Here is an 18,473-nt window from a genome sequence, read left to right on the forward strand (position 1 = left end):
CTTTCTGATATAGGGTCACATCATTAGAGTCTGTAATTTTAAAAATACTAACATGCTAAGATCTGCCGCCCAAGCTGTTTAAATTATGTTTGGGGCAAAGGGAAAACCCAATCATGTCATAGACATGTATGCTTCCTATTGCTTCAAAGTAGTTCCTTCTGCCTGTGTCTGCATCCATTTAGCAGCCCAAAATGACCAACCAAACATTTCCTTCAAATCTCCATGTCAACCTTTTTAATACATTGAATAATAATAATAGTTTACTGCCATCTTTGAGGAGCAAAGCAACTTCAGAAATAACTATATTTAATCATTGGTATAATGCTTCACTGAATTGAGAAAATGCTTAAAATGCTTAAAATTTAAGGTTTGCCAAACATTTTTCAATCCATCCTCAAAGATTTATACCTAGGCAATAGCTGTCTCCAGGATCAGCAATGTGATTGTGATGGAGGCATCAATTCTCATGCATATTCAAACTCTTTTCATAGCACTATTTTAGGATCAGGATCCTGAGAATCAATCCTTTGGCAAAGCAAATTCCTGTCCAAGTGATGTAATACAGGACTATGTCATAGCTTTTCTCCTTCCTCTTCTTGATTAAAATAATCAAATAAAGATTTTTAGATAATTTGGATGCATGTCCTCTTACACAGCACATGGAGGTCAAAGCACTTGATAGCTGGTAGTGAAATTAAGTTCAAAATAGATATGCTTATCTTCTCTGCATTAATCTAGTTTTGGTGATGATTAATATTAGCTTATTCTTTCTTTTTGCATTTCTGTTGTAACAGTGAAAATTCCCACTGAAGTGGAAGGATGCCTCATTTTGATTAGAAAAATATGAAATATACATAAGTGCAAATGAGAAACACACACTAATATACAGTATTTAAGAACACTATCCTACAGGTAAAAGCTCCCTCTAGTAAATAAGTGTGGTCCCGTAATGACTACTTACTATGACCTTGGAGTCCATTTCCTTCCAAGAAGTTGAGCGGTAAGTCTTTATCCAAAATATTTTCCCCTTTTTATTATCCTGCTTAACAGCCAACTGTGAATACTGGCTGAAAGTCTCATGACTCATTGAATGATGGTGTGATCCTTCTCAAGACTCAGTTTCCTCTGCCTTGGCCCAATGTCCACTGAGAGCTCAAGATGTGACCACAGGCAAACATTGAGTGGGTTTAGGCCTTAGAGAGAGCCGTTGGCTCTATTCAAAGGCTGCCAGAAGTACAATGTGGTCCCTTGTATGAAGGATTTCTCCCTGGCTTCCTCTCCATTCCTATTTGAATCCCTAAGTCACTGACCAGTCTCTGGCCTCAGAGACTTGGCTTGAGAGAGAAATGGGTTTCCATCCTCATGAGAAAGTTTGATTACACTCCTGGTTTTTCGAGACCTCTCAAGCTTGTCCTGTCTTATGCATTACTAGCTACAGAGTTTTTTTTCAGGCTTGTTTCTAGAGTCTGTCCTCCTCCAGAGTACACTTTTTTCCAATCTCTCTCTGGCTACTGTACATCTAGCTTCAGTTGCCATTGCAATCTTGGCTCACTTATATAAAAATGCCAGGGTCCAGGCAGGGACTTTAATAATTATTTTCCATGAGTCCTCCCTTCTTTACTTCCTCTGTTGATTCTCTGTCATTCTTTATTTCACTTGGAATTGCATCCATGAACCCAGTGTACCTTGGCTCTCTAATTAAGATTACAGGTTTGTAATCAGCTGTGGATGCAGTTGTATGCTCATAAATAAAATCATCACTTTCAACAGGGCCTTGTTTTATGTTCACAGAGATTTTTAAAGATGCCAGACAATGCTCCTAAAGATAGCAGGTAAATTTCTTACTCATGGCCGGGTGCGGTGGCTCATGCCTGTAATCCCAGCACTTTGAAAGGCCAAGGCGGGCGGATCACGAGGTCAGGAGATCGAGACCATCCTGGCAAACACGGTGATACCCCGTCTTTACTAAAAAATACAAAATATTAGCCAGGCGTGGTGGTGGGTTCCTGTAGTCCCAGCTACTCAGGAGGCTGAGGCAGAAGAATGACGTGAACCCAGGGGGCGGAGCTTGCAGTGAGCCGAGATCGCGCCACTGCACACTCCAGCCTGGGCGACAGAGTCAGACTCTGTCTCAAAAAAAAAAAAAAAAAAAAAAGACAATTCTTACTCATGTATTAAATACATTCAGAAAAACAGAATTTTTATAAATTCATCTGCTCTTCCCTCACAGTTGAAGAGGAAATAAATAATTATGGATTTTTGGTCTAATCAGGAAATTAAAACTGTTCCTTTAGGCAATTTTATCTCTGTTTCAGATAAATCCTGTCTCTCAAGGTGGCACGAAGTGGCCTTTTAGTATATGAGGTTGCAGTTGTTTTGTGATAGGGACCTTACGCTTGCAAAGAAGATATGGGTTTTATGGATCCATGAGGCAGACTTTGGATCATGCTGGTATTTACCATCCAATAGCTAAGGATCCTCCCCAGACTGGTGACAGTTGAGCTGAGGATGACTGGCCTTGTCCCAGATAATCTGCAGGAATCTCCAGCTGACAACATTGGTGTAACTTATGTTCCACAGTAACTTATTGTCTGTCTTCTCTCAATGGAGATAGTATCTCATGGTCTTCCCCAGTGGCTTATCTCCCCTTCATCCATTGATATTCCCGTAGACATCCCTTAGGTCTGTGACTTTAATATGATTTCTCTGCTATTGGCCGCTGGACCCAGTGTTCTAGTTTTGAGAAAACATTGGCCTGCCTCAATGATTCCCTCTCGTGAGAGCCACTGGCCGTACTCTAAACATCCCCGTGCCCTTCAGAAGCATGAGAAGAATTTTTGTTTCATTCTTATCATATAGGAAGCAAAACTTCAGTCTTCTGTCAGCTTAACAATGAAATTCCACTGAATTTATTTTGAGGTTTGTGTGAGGCAGCTGGGAGGTGGTCTGCCCACAGAATACTGCATGTAAAGTGGAATTCATAAAAGCCCTTCTTTCGTTGCTTCCCACACTGAATTCTACCCTTTCCTGGGCTTTCAACTTGAGGAGTGTTGTGGGGGCGGTGCGGCACATGTTACTCTTGCTTTTTCTTCTTTTGACAATTCATTAGGAGCTAGGATAAGAGGGAATAGGTTTTATTTTCTCGTTTATATGATTAGCCTTATCTGTGCTGCATCTGGGTCTGGCATACCGAGTTTTCACAAAGTATTGTGGAAGAAGGTGACTGAGGAAGACTGGAATAAGATGATCATTTTCTTCTATGTTGATGCCATAGTTTTAATCCCATAGCACAGTGATGGTCCAAAATATACAAAATATACAAAAACCACTGTATAGTTACTATCGGAAAAAAATTAAAATAATTTGTTATGATCTATGCCCAAAACAAAAGGTATAAATTTGGAAGACTGTCGTTGTAGATGGAATATGCCAAATAACTAAACTCAACTTGTCAAACAAATTATTTGTCTGTTGGCAGGGTGAGAGCGTACATTTGAGTTAACTTTCTTTCGGCAGGCTAAATCCGTTCAAAATTAAAACTTGTACAAATTTTACTCAAGTACTTCTGTAATACATAAAGACAATTGAATATTCCTACTTTCAAAATCTTCAAGGTCATTCCAAACATTTTTTAATGTTTTCAAATGGAAAATAATAGTGTTTAAATCATTATTTGATCATTTGAATGGATTCAAAACTATGTCAACAAACATTTACTGACCCTATCTAGAGAAAAGTTCCTATCTCACTGCTGTGAAAAATTGACTAGTACTCAAATGAGTCAATAACATGTTTCAGCATCTTCAATTTTTCAACAAAATGTCAACTTTGCTGCCTGAAATACAGAATTTTCACATCTTGAGCAATAGTAGCGATTTCAATATTAGTTATTTACTATTGACCTCCTCCCAAAAGTCCAGTTAATGTATAGATATCAGAACATTAATTTTTTATTATTTTAGGTTATCCATAAACCACTAGCATGAAATATATTTGTTATGTTATTTGAATTCTCCATGCAATGCTAAGAATTAATAATATAATCTTATTTTTTATTTAGGTCCAATAAAAGAAAAGACATAATCTTATTTTTTATTTAGGTCCAATAAAAGAAAAGACATATGAAAATTGTGCCTTCATCTTTTAAAAATTGCTACTGAGGACTTTAGCCTTATAGCCATTGCACAATTTTCCAGATACTAATATCTGTGTGCAAACTTCGTCTTGGTGAAATTACTTAACTTTTTAAAAATAAATTATTGCTTGGAAGAACACTTGTATAATCTCACATGCCCTCTCTTGCTCTGTTGTCACTATTTTGACCAATGAACAGTCACAGAGTATGTACTGTACTGTATGCAAGAATAATGTGATTTTGACAAACTTAGAGTTAATAGGGAGTTTTCAAAATGAATATTCAAATCATTAAAAATATAAATTAAAAACAGCTATTCTAAATAATTAACTACAAAGTTTTTTTACACTTTATTAATCTAATAAATAAAATTGTAATTTCAATAGGGCTTTTAATTAATACTTGCCAATTCCCTTACTTCTGATAGAGAGAGGAGACAACCACATGCCTCCTAGGTCACTGTGCACAAGGGGCTTGCCTAAACATGCCCACGATGAAAAATTCCGTCCCTTTACACATATGCAGTAAGGGAAATAAATCAGTGTGGAGTGTCTCAGACTAAGGGCCCGCCTGTGCACTGGGAGAATGGGGTGGAGCCACTGGGAATTCGCGCATTATGCAGTGGGGTGGAGCCTGGCCTCTTCAGCTCTTGTGGTGTGGCCTCGTATTCAATCCATGAGATGGGAGCCTGTTGGCAGGGCCCCCCCTTTTTTTGCTGAAAGCTTTCTTTTAATACTGTGCTCTGTTCACCTTTCAATGTGTTTGTGTGCCTAATTTTTCCAGGTCGTGAGACAAGATCCCAGATTTCAGCTGTATTAAGGAGGAAAAAATCCTGCATCACTTTTAGTTATATTCTACCCCAATAGAAACAAAACTTTTTCAAATAAACTATTTTGTTAATTTAATGAGCTAAACATATACAGTCAAACTTATTATACACATTTTAAGCTTTTTATAAGATTAATAAATGTACATTTAATCTTTTAGCATACTTCCTCAAGTCTGTATTCAAATTATCAATAATACATTTTAAATTTAAATTGGAGTTAGCAAGTCTAATATGCTAGATTCCTTTAAACAGTTAATCACATTAAACAGCATAACATATATGCACAAATGATTTCCAAAATTAACATAGAAAGGTTTTTTAAAGTTTGGTTTACTTCTCCTTTACATATATATGTCTAATTCTAATCTTTTGTAGTATGAAAAGATTCATCAAGGAAATAATTATACTGAGGTTGCTCACCTGCCAGTGATGTCTGCTGAATACTTGATGTTTGATTCAGTTTGCAACATTTACCAACAATAGAGCTCCTTTACATAATCTGTAAGAGGGACTCTATGACCTTTAAATTGTTATAGACCTTTAAATTGTTACCTGGTTTTTCTTCTCTTATTTCCTCATTCTTCCTTTTACTTAAGAATCCTGCAGCCACATAGAGATGGTAACTAAGACCTTTACCCTTTCCTTGAATATTGCAATTTTTGACTCCCATAATGCATTTGAATGTTTTCCTGTCTGGCTTTAAAAACATTTTTACTTCTCTTCCACTGGATCCTTTGTATACATATGGCATTCTTTCATAGTCTCTTAAATTTATTACCTGATTTGTGTGGGCAGAATTCTATATTCAGTATTCTTTTCACATTTTCCCTGTCTGGTAGACATTTACATACAGTAAATGTCATCAGGTTGAATTCTGTACACCTCTCATGTACTTGTTTCTGTGGTCATAACCCAAAGTCTTGCTGGTAACAGTAGTGCAGAAAGATGAATGAGCTCCTTAATGATGCCCAGGGCAATCATAAGTAATGGGCCTCCCTTGTCTACATGCTCATAGGGTTTCCCTCCTTCAACTTTGCTTTCTAGGAAATTCTAAGCAGGACTTTGTTCATCACAGTGTGTGATGGTTAATACTGAGTGTCAGCTTGATTGGATTGAAGAGTGCAAAGTATTGATCCTGAGTATGTCTGTGAAGGTGTTTCCAAAGGAGATTAACATTTGAGCCAGTGGGCTGGGAAAACCAGACCCACCCTTAATCTGGGTGGGCACCATCTAATCAGCTGCCAGTATGGCAAGAATATAAAGCAGGAAGAAAAATATGAAGAGATGGAACTGGCCTAGCTGCCCAGCTTACATCTTTCTCCCATGCTGGATGCTTCCTGCCCTTAAACATCGGACTCCAAGTTCTTCAGTTTGGGAACTCAGACAGGCTCTCTTTGCTCCTCAGCTTGCAGACGATCTGTTGTGGGACCTTGTGACAATGTACGTTAACACTTAATTTTATATATATGATATATTATATATATGATATATTATATATTTTATATATGTATATAATATATACATACATATCCTATTAGTTCTGCACCTTGAGAGAACCCTAATACAGGTTTTGGTACCAGGAGTGGTTCTAGAGGAACAGAATATTAAGGATGGAATTCTTTCCTTGGTTTTGGGGTTTCTGGAGTTCGCTGCTTAATATGATTAGAGCCAAAAATGCTAAGGACTCTACTTCTAATAGTATGGAGAATTCTGATAGTCCTTGGCATTAACCGTTTAGAGAGTTATGCAAAATAAATGCATTTGACATTCCTAATTCACTGCTCGTGAGAGGCAAGAGGTTGAGTGACTCTATATATAATACCTTTGACCACATGTGGAGAACCAAGGAACATAAAGAAGCTGGTTGGTTGCTCCTAAGTTCAGTGGACAAAGTGATGAAAGAAAATGATAAACTCGGTGCTTCTATCTCCCGGCTTCAGAAGCAGATACTGAGCCTTAAATCTGCTAAGATTGCCCTGAGTAAGAGTCTTATCTCCTGTAGAGAAAGAGTCAATATTGTGAAAAAACAGACACAAGCTCTTATCATGCGAGTGGCTGACCTGCAATGAAAGGTGCATGCACAGCCTTGCCAGCTGCCTACTGTTAAAGTGAGGGCATTGATTGGAAAATAATGAGACCCTGCAACTGGGAATGGGGATGTGTGGAAGGACCTTGATGAAGCTGGGGACACTGAGTTTGTAAACTCCGATGAAACTTTTTGCCAGAAGAAACAGCTTCCCATCCCCAGTAATGGCTACATCCCCTCCCAATCCATGCTGCCATTAGCTTTTCCACCTTTGTCTGAGATGATAAACCCTGCGCTGCCTGAGGCAACAGTGATGGCCTCCCCTGAGGCAGGTGCCTGGCAAGATAATGTTGATTCTCCTCAGAAGCCACCCACAACACCCCTGTTTGCTTCTAGACCTATAACTGGACTAAAGTCCCAGCGGGCTCCTAAAGGTGAGTTTAAGAGTGTGACCTAAGAGGAGGAAAGGAATTGCTTGAGCTTTCTAAGTTATATAAACAAAAATCTGGAGAAAAGGCATGGGAATGGATATTAAGAGTGTGGGATGATGGTGGAAGGAACACAGAGTTGGATCAGGCTGAATTTATTGATTTTTACCCACTAAGTAGGGATACTGCATTTAATGTTGCACCTCAGGGAGTTAAAAAAGGTTTTAATAGTTTATGTGCTTGGTTAGCTGAAATATGGATTAAAAGATGACCTACCGAGTGGGATAGAAATGCCTGATCTCCCTTGGTTTAATGTAGAGGAAGGGATCAAAATGCTTAGGGAGATTGGGATGGTGGAGTGGATTAGTCACTTTAGATCTATTCATTCCATCTGGGAAGATACAGAAGATATACCTTTTTCCAATGTCTTGTGAAATAGATTTGTGAGGGCAGCACCTGCATCTTTGAAGAGCCCTGTAATTGCTCTTCTCTGTATCTCAGATCTAACGGTGGGAATTGCAGTCACTCAACTATAAAATTTAAATACAATGGAAATAATTGGATCCCAAGGTGGCAGGGGCCAAGTGGTGGCACTCGACCATCACAGGCAAGGTGGGCATAGCTACCATACTGGACAGCAGAAGCAAAGCAGCAATCAGAATAGTCTGACTGGTGTGGAGCTCTGGCATTGGCTAATTAGTCACGGTGCTCCTAGATGTGAAATTGATAGGAAGCCTACTGCATTCCTACTTAATTTATATAAGCAGAAAACTTCTAGATCAAATAGACAAAAGACTCATTTGAATTATAAAAGCAGAGAATCACAGCCCTTCAGTCAATTTCCAGATTTAAGCCAGTTTATAGACCCAGAACCCCTTGAATGAATGGGAGGCTGGGTCCCCTTGAGGAAGCACCCTACTACACTACTGACAATTTATGCTGTTAACCTTTCTCCCATCCTTCCCCAAGGAGACCTCTGGCCTTTTACCAAGGTAACTGTGCATTGGGGAAAGGGAAATAATCAGACACTTCGGGGACTACTTGACACTGGCTCTGAGTTGATGTGGATTCCAGGGGACCTAAAACGTCATTATGGTCCTCCAGTTAAAGTAGGGGCTTATGGAGGTCAGATAATTAATGGAGTTTTAGCTCAAGTCCAACTTATAGTGGGTCCATTGGGTCCCCGGACTCATCCTGTGGTCATTTCTCCAGTGCCAGAATGCATAATTGGCATAGATATACTTAGCAGCTGGCAGAACCCCCACATTGGCATCCTGACTGGTAGGATGAGGATTATTATGGTGGGAAAGGCCAAATGGAAGCCATTAGAGCTGCCTCTACTTAGAAAAATGTAAGTCAAAAACAATATCACAACCCTGTAGGTATTGCGGAGATAAGTACCACCATCAAGGACTTGAAAGACGCAGGGGTGGTGATTCCACACCACATCTGTGTTCAACTCTCCCATTTGGCCTGTGCAGAAGACAGATGGATCTTGGAAAATGACAGTGGATTATCGTAAGTTTAACCAAGTGGTGACTCCAATTGTAGCTGCTGTACCAGATGTGGTTTCATTGCTTGAGCAAATTAACACATCTCCTGGTACCTGGTATGCAGTCACTGACTTGGCAAATGCCTTTTTCTCCATTCCTTATGGGACATAAGATTTATTGACTTCACATCAGCATTTAAGTATAGTTAACTTTATGTAATAGTATTTGGGTTGGGGATTGGTGCATTTCTGGTTGTAGGAAGGATAGTTGTATTATGTTAGGTGTAATTATAAACCTTATTATTGTCTTTATTTGAAGATTATGTATGATCTCAGGAAATGTATATGGATTCAAGTTGATGAAAGGTGGACTCATGACAGTTAATACTGAGTGTCAACTTGATTGAACTGAAGGATGCAAAGTATTGATCCTGGGTGTGTCTGTGAGGGTGTTGCCAAAGAAGATTAACATTTGAGTCAGTGGACTGGGAAAGCCAGACCCACCCTTAACCTGGATGGTTACCATCTAATCAGCTACCAGTGAATATAAAGCAGGCATAAAAACATGAAGTGAGGAGATGGGCCTAGCCTCCCAGCCTACATCTTTCTCTCATGCTGGATGCTTCCTGCTCTCGAACAGCAGACTGCAAGTTCTTCAGTTTTGGGACCCAGACTGGCTCTCCTTGCTCCTCAGCTTGCACACAGCCTATTGTGGGACCTTGTGATCATGTGAGTTAATACTTAGTAAACTATTAAGTTTATTACTTCTGTCCCTCTAGATAATCCTAATACACAGTGGTTTACCTTCTCTTGAGTTACACTATTCCAAATTCTTTATTTTCTCTCTACTATTAATGTGCTGGATCTTTTATTTTTATTTCATTTTTTTTTTTGGAAATGAATGAGCTTCATTCAAAAGAGTAAATAAATCATTTTAAAAATCCATTATTAGAATCTGTTACTGTGTGATAGGAATTGAAATCAAATTATATAGCTTAGTTATTAAGATATCTCACTAACCAAATTTCATATTTTAATTTTCTTTATTTAATACATATATAACTTTTGAAAGGTAAGTTTTATTGTATTATTATTTATTATACATTCTTTTTAGAAATATAGTTCTCTAGGCAAAATATTTCTAAGGAGTATATTGTAATATTCTTTTGGACTAGAGAAAGCATCTATTCCCAAACCAGACTCTGGTTTAGTCTCTCCTTTACTCCCGTCCATGTCCTGTGTGCCCTTGGGAAAGTCACTTAAGGATTCTGTACTTCTATTTCCTCATCTGTAAAATCAGAATAATTTAAAAATCACCAACGTCACGGAGTTACTATAAAGACCAATTGAGTTGTATGTACAGAAAACAAGCACTCAACAAATTCTAGTGGTTATATATTTTTTTAGTTTCCACAAAACATAGAAAAACCAAATTCAGTATATTGTATTGGAAAGATGTTAATGACACATTACATTTGATTTATGTTTTTGCTTGTAACAAATAGATGGGCTTTTATGTTTTGATATATTTGATATATATATGTTTGATATATTTAATATATGAAAACATAAAATAATTTTATGTTTGAAGGATGGCAAGTGGCTCAGAAAGGCTGTGAAGATTGCATCTTAGGAGAATGGCAGAAATCAACAGATGAGGGAGATTTGAATGTGATATCCTAAGAAGTTTGGAATTTTGAACTCAAAAAGAGAGTCACACTTACAGACTAAGAAAAAAAAAAGGATTATATGATTAAATTTACACTTGAAAAATCAGACGATTGGCAATGGAGGCACTGTAATATAGAATAATGATATCTGTGTAGCAAGCATAATAACAGGAGTCTGAGAATAGTGTCTTAAATGTTAAACAACACTAAAGTAAATCATTCTAGGAAATATCTCTCTTCAGTAACAATTATTTACCTAAAGTCATCAAGATGTTCTCCCAGTTAGTAAAAATCATGTCCAAATTTCCACTGAAAAATCTGCAGAATTGAGGCAGCAAATCTCTAAAGTGACCCTCAGAACAATTAATAGAGATCAAAAGCAAAGTTCACCAAAATATTCCATTGAAATTGCATATATTAATAGCAAAGATACACAAAAATGTTTATTCAAATTGAAATTTTTAAATAGATTATGTTGGTTTCCAAGGGGACTCTTGACAGTCATTAATTCCAAGTAGCAATTAACTTCATCTTCTTCACACATAAACACAAGTACTATCTGTAATAAGCAGGCACATGTTGAAAATAGACAGTCTTCACTGAGTGAATATCTAAATGACCTGTAAAAAGAATTATCTTTCCATTCTATCTCAGATTATGCACTATTATAAAAAGGTGTGGTCACACACATCTGATCTCTCAAGGCTACGAGAATACATTATGTCCTACATTTAACATTATTACTGTGATGAATGTTTGATTTCTGAATTGTTGGAAGGGAATTTGTACAAGGATTCCATGGCACAACTACTGAAGAGAAAGACACTCCTTCTTCAGCCAAATGCCTTCTCAACTCATTTCAGGGGAATTCTGACTCAGTGTGTTAACAGAAGCTCTGCATTATCTGATTCTCATCTGGGCTAGAAGAAATGGCATCCCAAATTCCATGTAATTCTAATCTCAGATAAAAACAGACATTAACATTCACAGAATTGCCTTCTTGTTAATTTGACTCTGTCTTTACTAAGTCCATCAAAACGCAATGCAATAAAACCTGTGAAATTAATTTCTCCACTTACCGGTCATTTATGACAGAATTCATACGTTCCTCAAACCATTCTAAACCTAAGCAGGAAAAAATGGCATTGCTTTTACAGTTTTCAAAGTATTACATCTTTCCAAACACTTCTCATTTTATGGAAGCTGAGGTTTCAAAGGGTAATTGTATTTTGTCTGAGTATATAACATCAGTAAAGCAGAGATAGTGTAATTCCTATTAATAGTAAAATCAAATGGAAGAAAATTACTCAGTGTGATTTGTCACTACACTGGACTTTTGTAGCCATAGCTTGCAGTATGTAACTGATTTATTCATTCCACAAATGTTTATTAAAAACCTACCCCTGTGATAGATGGTGGGAGAAGTGCAGAGATACGTAAAATTGTCCCTATTTTCAAAGAGATTTCAAATCCACACTGTGTTATTAGGAAAGAAGAGCGTGTGTGTGTGTGTGTGTTTCATTTTACGAAAACCTACCATTAAAAAATAGACTACATCAAATAGTTTTATTTTTCAACCTTCCTCATGAACACAATGTTTTAAAATATTTGTGCCTCCCAAAGTTGGCAATCACAAGAAGCTTAAGCACATACTGGCATACAATACTTGCTTTTTCCTCTGGTAATTTTAAGGGAAACAAAGTTTAAAATATTACCTAAATAGATTCACATGTCTAAAAGGTTCTATGATATGATCTATAAATATATTTAAAAAGTAACAATCATTAACAGGAAAGAAATATTTCTTCTATAAGATATTTGTTTATATTTAATGCATAACTTAGAGAAGATGAATTCACCTAGTTTTTTCCTTTACAAATAAACCACTGTGTTTCCCAGGAGAGTTTTGTGAACCAGTTAGTATTCTGTGATTTGGCAGGCAGATGTCTTTTTAGTACAAGTTTTTAGCTTGACCACTATTGAATTTGCTCTTTTATGTTTTCTCTTGTAGCCACTGTGTACCCTGGGACAGTCATCAAACAGTATCTTTGAGTAACAGTTTCCACTTTCATTCATTTTGACACACAGTATTCTTAATTGGCTTTCCTCTGAAAAGAGAACTTACTCTGAAATGCTTTTCAGTCTGCATCATTTCTCCTATGTGCCTCATTTGTAAGGAACTCCCTTTGATGATATAACCCATAAATGTGATTTCATTTCTAAAATGCCACCTAGAACATGCTACTTATCCACTATTTACCTGCACAGTGTAGAAACATTACATGCATTAAGAATTGGTAAATACCTTTCAGTCTGCAAGTGCAGTATCATTGTCTTGAAAGTTTCAGTGCAACAATTTCTGTATCTCCATATACTATATGAAAATCTTCCTTTTAATGTAGCAAGAATTTGTGAGACAATCAGAAGATAGGCTAGTTATCTCTAAATGGCTCTGAAAGGAAGACTTACATAACTATCTTTCTGCCCTATCCTTGCTAAATGTGAGTGTTCAACAGCAGCAATTTTGGCAACACTAATCTACCAATAAGTGTTTTTGAATGCTGCTAAAACGTTAGCATTTATACTTCATTTGGGCATGAAGCATTTTTTTATGTATGAAATAACATAAGACACATACTTCCTGTTCACAGATACAAAATGAGAAGTACTACTAGATCTATCCTTTTTTTTCTCTCACTGGTGACATAACTCTACTTCTAAAACAAAAGGCATTTATTGGAAACAATGTTTACCTTTTCCTTCTCGACTGTGGGAAACAGAAAGACTGAGGTTTTTATAGTAGTCAGGTCCAACTTTGCCACAGTCTGTTGCAATTCCATGTGATCCCACCTTGTCACAACAGGAAGCAAGTTAATAAACATATAATTTGCCCTGAGGACTTTACCTGTGAAAATACTAGCGACTTTCTTCTTTCACCAAGCAAAAAAAGACTTCTACATTGATCCCATTCCTGTTATTAATAAAAATAGCAAGAAATTCATACAAATTTGGAAATTTCCAGCACTTATTTTCAATTATTTTTTTCAAAGGTGTTAAAGTTGATACCCCAAGTAGAAAATAACTGTCTTGAGTTGTGTAGTACATTTCTACTTATACCTTATAGCAATTTGGCAATCAAATAATAATTAGCAATTGTTAGCATTGATTATGAGGTGTCTTTATCTTACATCATTCTACCCAGAAACCTTGACTATTTCTACAACCTTCTATTTCCAATCTCATTCTTCTATTACAAGAAATATAGGGTGTGAAAAGGATGGACAAGGATGAATAAATAGTACAGTCTTCTTCTTTTAACCATTTTAAGATTAATAAGCTATCACTTACACTTTTGTTTGTCAATACACATATAGAACCATAGAAAAGAAACAAAGAGAAGAAAGAAACATGCATGGGAGAAGGTGATGCTAATAAGAGCTATGGTAAATGAAGAAAAGAAAAGATAGTTGGAAAAGGAGGAAGGTACAGCTGCCTCTGTTGCCAGAGTTAGAGGGAAGCAGTTTTGTTCTGGTCTTTGAGGCCAGTAGAATATTCTGGTGTGATATTATCCTGAGCAAACTTTCCCCATCACTGCTGCACTTATTAAATTTTGGTTTATTGAATTCCATTGCAACTTAGAAATCCACAAATATATTTTTACGAGATCCAAAAAAGCTATTCATAGAGCCAAATTCGTGCCATGAATTTGATGAAAACTTGCTGGAACCCACAATGAATGGTTCAAAAATGACTCCACAATGCTTTAATTCCAAAACCATAGATCTGGCTGACCTAACCTGACCCAGTTATGTTTTTCCTGGCTACCTCTTCAAATACTACTAGTTCTCTTGTTTCAGGACTATTTAAAAAAATATTGTCTCCCTCGTCACACACACTTTTCAGGGTTTTATTGGTTTCTCAAGTGTTGCTGTAAGGCTGGAGATTGTTAGTTATAAAATTCATAGGTTGTTGGTAACATAAGCTGAATATCTCCAATTTATTTAAAAACAACTACTATACAAGATTCTGAGTCAGCCAGATTTTCAAATTCAAAACCATGTCCATCTTACGTTTGCATTTTTAATGTGTTATTATTTTCCACTGCCCTGCAAACCCGTTTACTCTAGTTCAACATCTATTCGAAGACTGTGAAACGCAGGAGATGTTACAAACATATTCACATATAAAGAGTCTCACATTGGCCATCTAATTAAAACCTTAGGCCAAATATTAGAGGCAACAGATAGATAATGAAGTCAAACTTTGTAAGAGACGTTATAAACAAAATTACTTCTGGTTTCCCTTGCACTTTCAATCATGTAACGCAATTATTCTTAGTCTGTTTTGTGCTGCTATAACAGAACACCAGAAACTGTGTAACATATAAAGAACAAGTATTTATTTCTTACAGCTCTGGAGCGTGAGAAGTCCAAGATCAAGGCGCCATCTGGTTTACCGTCTGTTGAGGGTCCAGTATCTGTTTCCAAGATGAAAGCTTAAATGCTGCATCTTCCAGAGGGAAGAAACACCAGGTCTTCAGATGGCAGAAGGCAGAAGGGAAAAAATAATGTCAAACTCCGTCCATCAAATTATTTTATAAGAGCACCTAATCCCATTCATAAGAGAGGAGACTTCCTGGCTCAATCACCTCTCAAAGGCCATGCCTCCCAATACTGTTACATTTGGGATTAAGTTTCAACATGAATATTTAAAGGGGACAAAACATTCAAGTATAGCCACAGTTTACCACTTAATTATCCTTTAATTGCTTCTAGTGAATAATTAATGTTGTCCCCAATTGTTTTCTGTGGTCCTTAAGGGCAAGCAGCTTTAGTAATATTAAGGATCCTATCAGTATTAGGAAGCTAATGAGTATTCCCTAAGTACTTCTGAGTGACTCTTGATTACTGGAATACACTTATTTTTCAATGTCTAAAATGACTTCCCAGTACAAACCAAACATCATCTGGGTCACAATTCACCTTAAATGTAAAGATATCACTGACAAAATGGATTGAATCTCCAGTGCTTGGTTTTTAGAAAATTTCACCTCCAGAGACTTACAGTGTGAGTGTGATAACTTCTGACACCAGCACTCCTATTTCAGATATTACTATGATTTGAATTACTTAGATCCCATGAAAACTGACCCTTTTCTTTTCCTTTTCTTTTTTTTTTTTTTTTTGAGACGGAGTCTAACTCTGTCGCCCAGGCTGGAGTGCAGTGGCGCGATCTCAGCTCACTGCAAGCTCCCCTTCCCGGGTTCAAGCGATTCTCCTGCCTCAGCCTCCAGAGTAGCTGGGACTACAGGTGTCCACCACCATGCCTGGCTAATTTTTTCTATACCAAGGAAACTTAAATATAGAATTTAGATCTTTTATTTGATTCACAAATACATAAATACACAAAGTCTATGCATAAATAGAAGACTCTATTAAAATATAAAAGTCAGGGATGAGTTGGACTGCAACAGTCCAAACTACTTGAAACTTAAACCTAATTGCTCCTCTTCCAAAAATTCATTTGGCCCCCACTGTAAGTAGTGTTCAAGCCATCTAATTTTCTTTTTAGTTCCTTTTTCTCTCTGCTATGCTGTCTCCTGAGTTCTTATTTCCTAAGATAATATCCTTATATATCCTATGGTATTATTCCTAGAGCTATAACTTTTTAATATTCTATGATTAGGAGAAATTAAGCTCTCCAAGTTGAAGTTGAAAAGTAATGTCCAGGAGCTTAGCTGCATAGACACTAAAATCTTCAGACAGTTTTACCTAGCAATCTATTTTTCTTGTCTATTCCAGAATTTCCTTCATTATCAAAAGTTCCAATTGCTAGGAGAAATGTAGAGGAAATGTTTGGAATATTTCTTAGTGTTATAAGAGATATCACTAGACTTTAAGAATATCTTTCTAATCTTACAAAATTAAAGAATCACAAGATCAGATGCAAAATCACAGATTATATAATATCCCTCAGAACCTGTTCATAATAATCTAAAGGAAAGGATAATTCAGGTGTGTCCAGGACAGCTTCTGCTATAAGAGAAGGGAAATGAGAACCAACATTTCTTGAGCATACCCAGTGTTCCAGGCTTCATCTTTCACAATGAGGGTGAGGAACAACTAAAAAGATCAAATATGTGAATCTTAGTGCAGCAAAAATTCAAACAAAGTCAGGATGATGAGATGTATGAATTTCTCAGCCAGTAATCATTCAGTATTTATTCAGGAGCCAGTTTTATACTATTACATGTTTCCCTTAAACTATTTTGTTAGGTATATCCTGCTGCTATATAACCAAATTTGAAGTGAGTTGTGATAAAATCAAAAATAAAATCAGAGGCCTGGAAATTTAACTAGATGAAGGCAAAGTTAACCAGAAGAAACACAGAAATATAAGTCAGAGGGTGCTCTAAAATAACAAAATATTGATACAAAATTGGCACTGAGACTTTTGGCTAGAAAAGTAAAAAGTCAATTAGTTAAAAAATTCACATTTTGCATTATTAAAATATGAATCAGATGCATGAGAAAAATAAAGATTTTCTTTCATTTATTTCTATAAAATTTTGATGATTAATGTAGTGGATAGCCATTCAAAAAAATTCTGACTAACAACGCAAGAGCAGGGTGTGCATATAAATACTTTATGTACTTCAATGAATAAGAATGCAACTCACTAGCATAAATTCAATAGAAGAACTAAGAAATCAGCCTAAAATATGCAGCCACCTGTTGCCAAAATAATCAAGAATAAAATGAATAAAATAAATGTCCTTTAAAATATCCTTCCTTTATAACAAGTCTTGGTAGAAGATGGTTTTTGAATGACTTCAAAGACACAATCTCTAGCAAGAATTTAAAATTTAGGTATTGACTCTACCTTATAAGGACAGAGGCATATGATTTTCATGCACATGAATGCATTTGGAAAGATATAATACGAAGTGTCAATAATGTTTGTCCAAGGAAGTATAATTGTAAATATATTGTGTTTTGTATTTTTTTGTTCTAATTTCTTTAAGATTTAATGTGAAGAGGATTATCTAGAGGTATGCCAGAGGCCCCTCACCTTGTTCTGACTGTTTGAGACTTTCATCACTCCTTAATAAAGTATCATCAACACAGATATCAATTATGTTGATAACATGTAGCTGCATGCTACAGACAAGTGCACTCTCCATGCTGTAGCCACATGCATTCGATATTTCAGAGGAGCCAAAAATACTTGGCTCAGCTTAGTGGTGGGCCACAGTTAACAAACAAACAAACAAACAATAAAGGTAAGCATACAGAAATGCACCAAGGTAGGGAAAAAAACAATAGTAAAAATTAAAGATTATGATGTCCCTACATAAGAGCAATATTTACTTTAAAAAAACTGAAGAAAAGTAAAAGGTCTGTGGGTTTTAATCGATTATAAGTTCAAAATGAGTCACCAGTGTAGAATAATAGCCAAAAATGTTACTGTAAGTATGACCTACACACAGCACATTCAGAACAAAAGAAATGAGCACCCTGCTGTATTCTACAACTAGCATACTGCAAATGGAGTACTGACTCCTGGTTAGGGGTCTACAATTTGAAGGACAATCTGGAGAGAGTCCATTGAGTAAATAACCAACATATTAATAAAAGAAAGCTAAGGCTGGTCACTGTGGCCCATGCCTGTAATCCCAGCACTTTGGGAGGCTGAGGCAAGCAGATCACGAAGCCAGGAGTTCAAGACCAGCCTGGCAAACATGGTGAAACCCCATTTCTACTAAAAGTACAAAAATTAGCCAGGCATGGTGGTGTGCATCTGTAATCCCAGCTACTCAGGAGGCTGAGGCAGGAGAATTGCTTGAACCCAGGAGGTGGACGTTGCAGTGAACTGAGATTGCATGATTGCACT

General features: G+C 36.7%; 1 long non-coding RNA gene across 1 annotated transcript in view; it reads right to left on the bottom strand.

Moving 5' to 3' along the window:
- Positions 1-13,013, bottom strand: part of LOC129397640 (uncharacterized) — a 61,354-nt gene extending 48,341 nt beyond the window's left edge. The window contains exon 1 of the long non-coding RNA XR_008625244.2: positions 12,886-13,013. This is a non-coding gene — a long non-coding RNA (uncharacterized LOC129397640). The remainder of the gene's footprint in view (positions 1-12,885) is intronic.
- Between the last annotated feature and the right edge of the window lie 5,460 nt (positions 13,014-18,473).

Source organism: Pan paniscus, chromosome 3, assembly GCF_029289425.2.
Source record: "Pan paniscus chromosome 3, NHGRI_mPanPan1-v2.0_pri, whole genome shotgun sequence".
In the NCBI taxonomy this organism is placed as follows: Eukaryota; Metazoa; Chordata; class Mammalia; order Primates; family Hominidae; genus Pan; species Pan paniscus.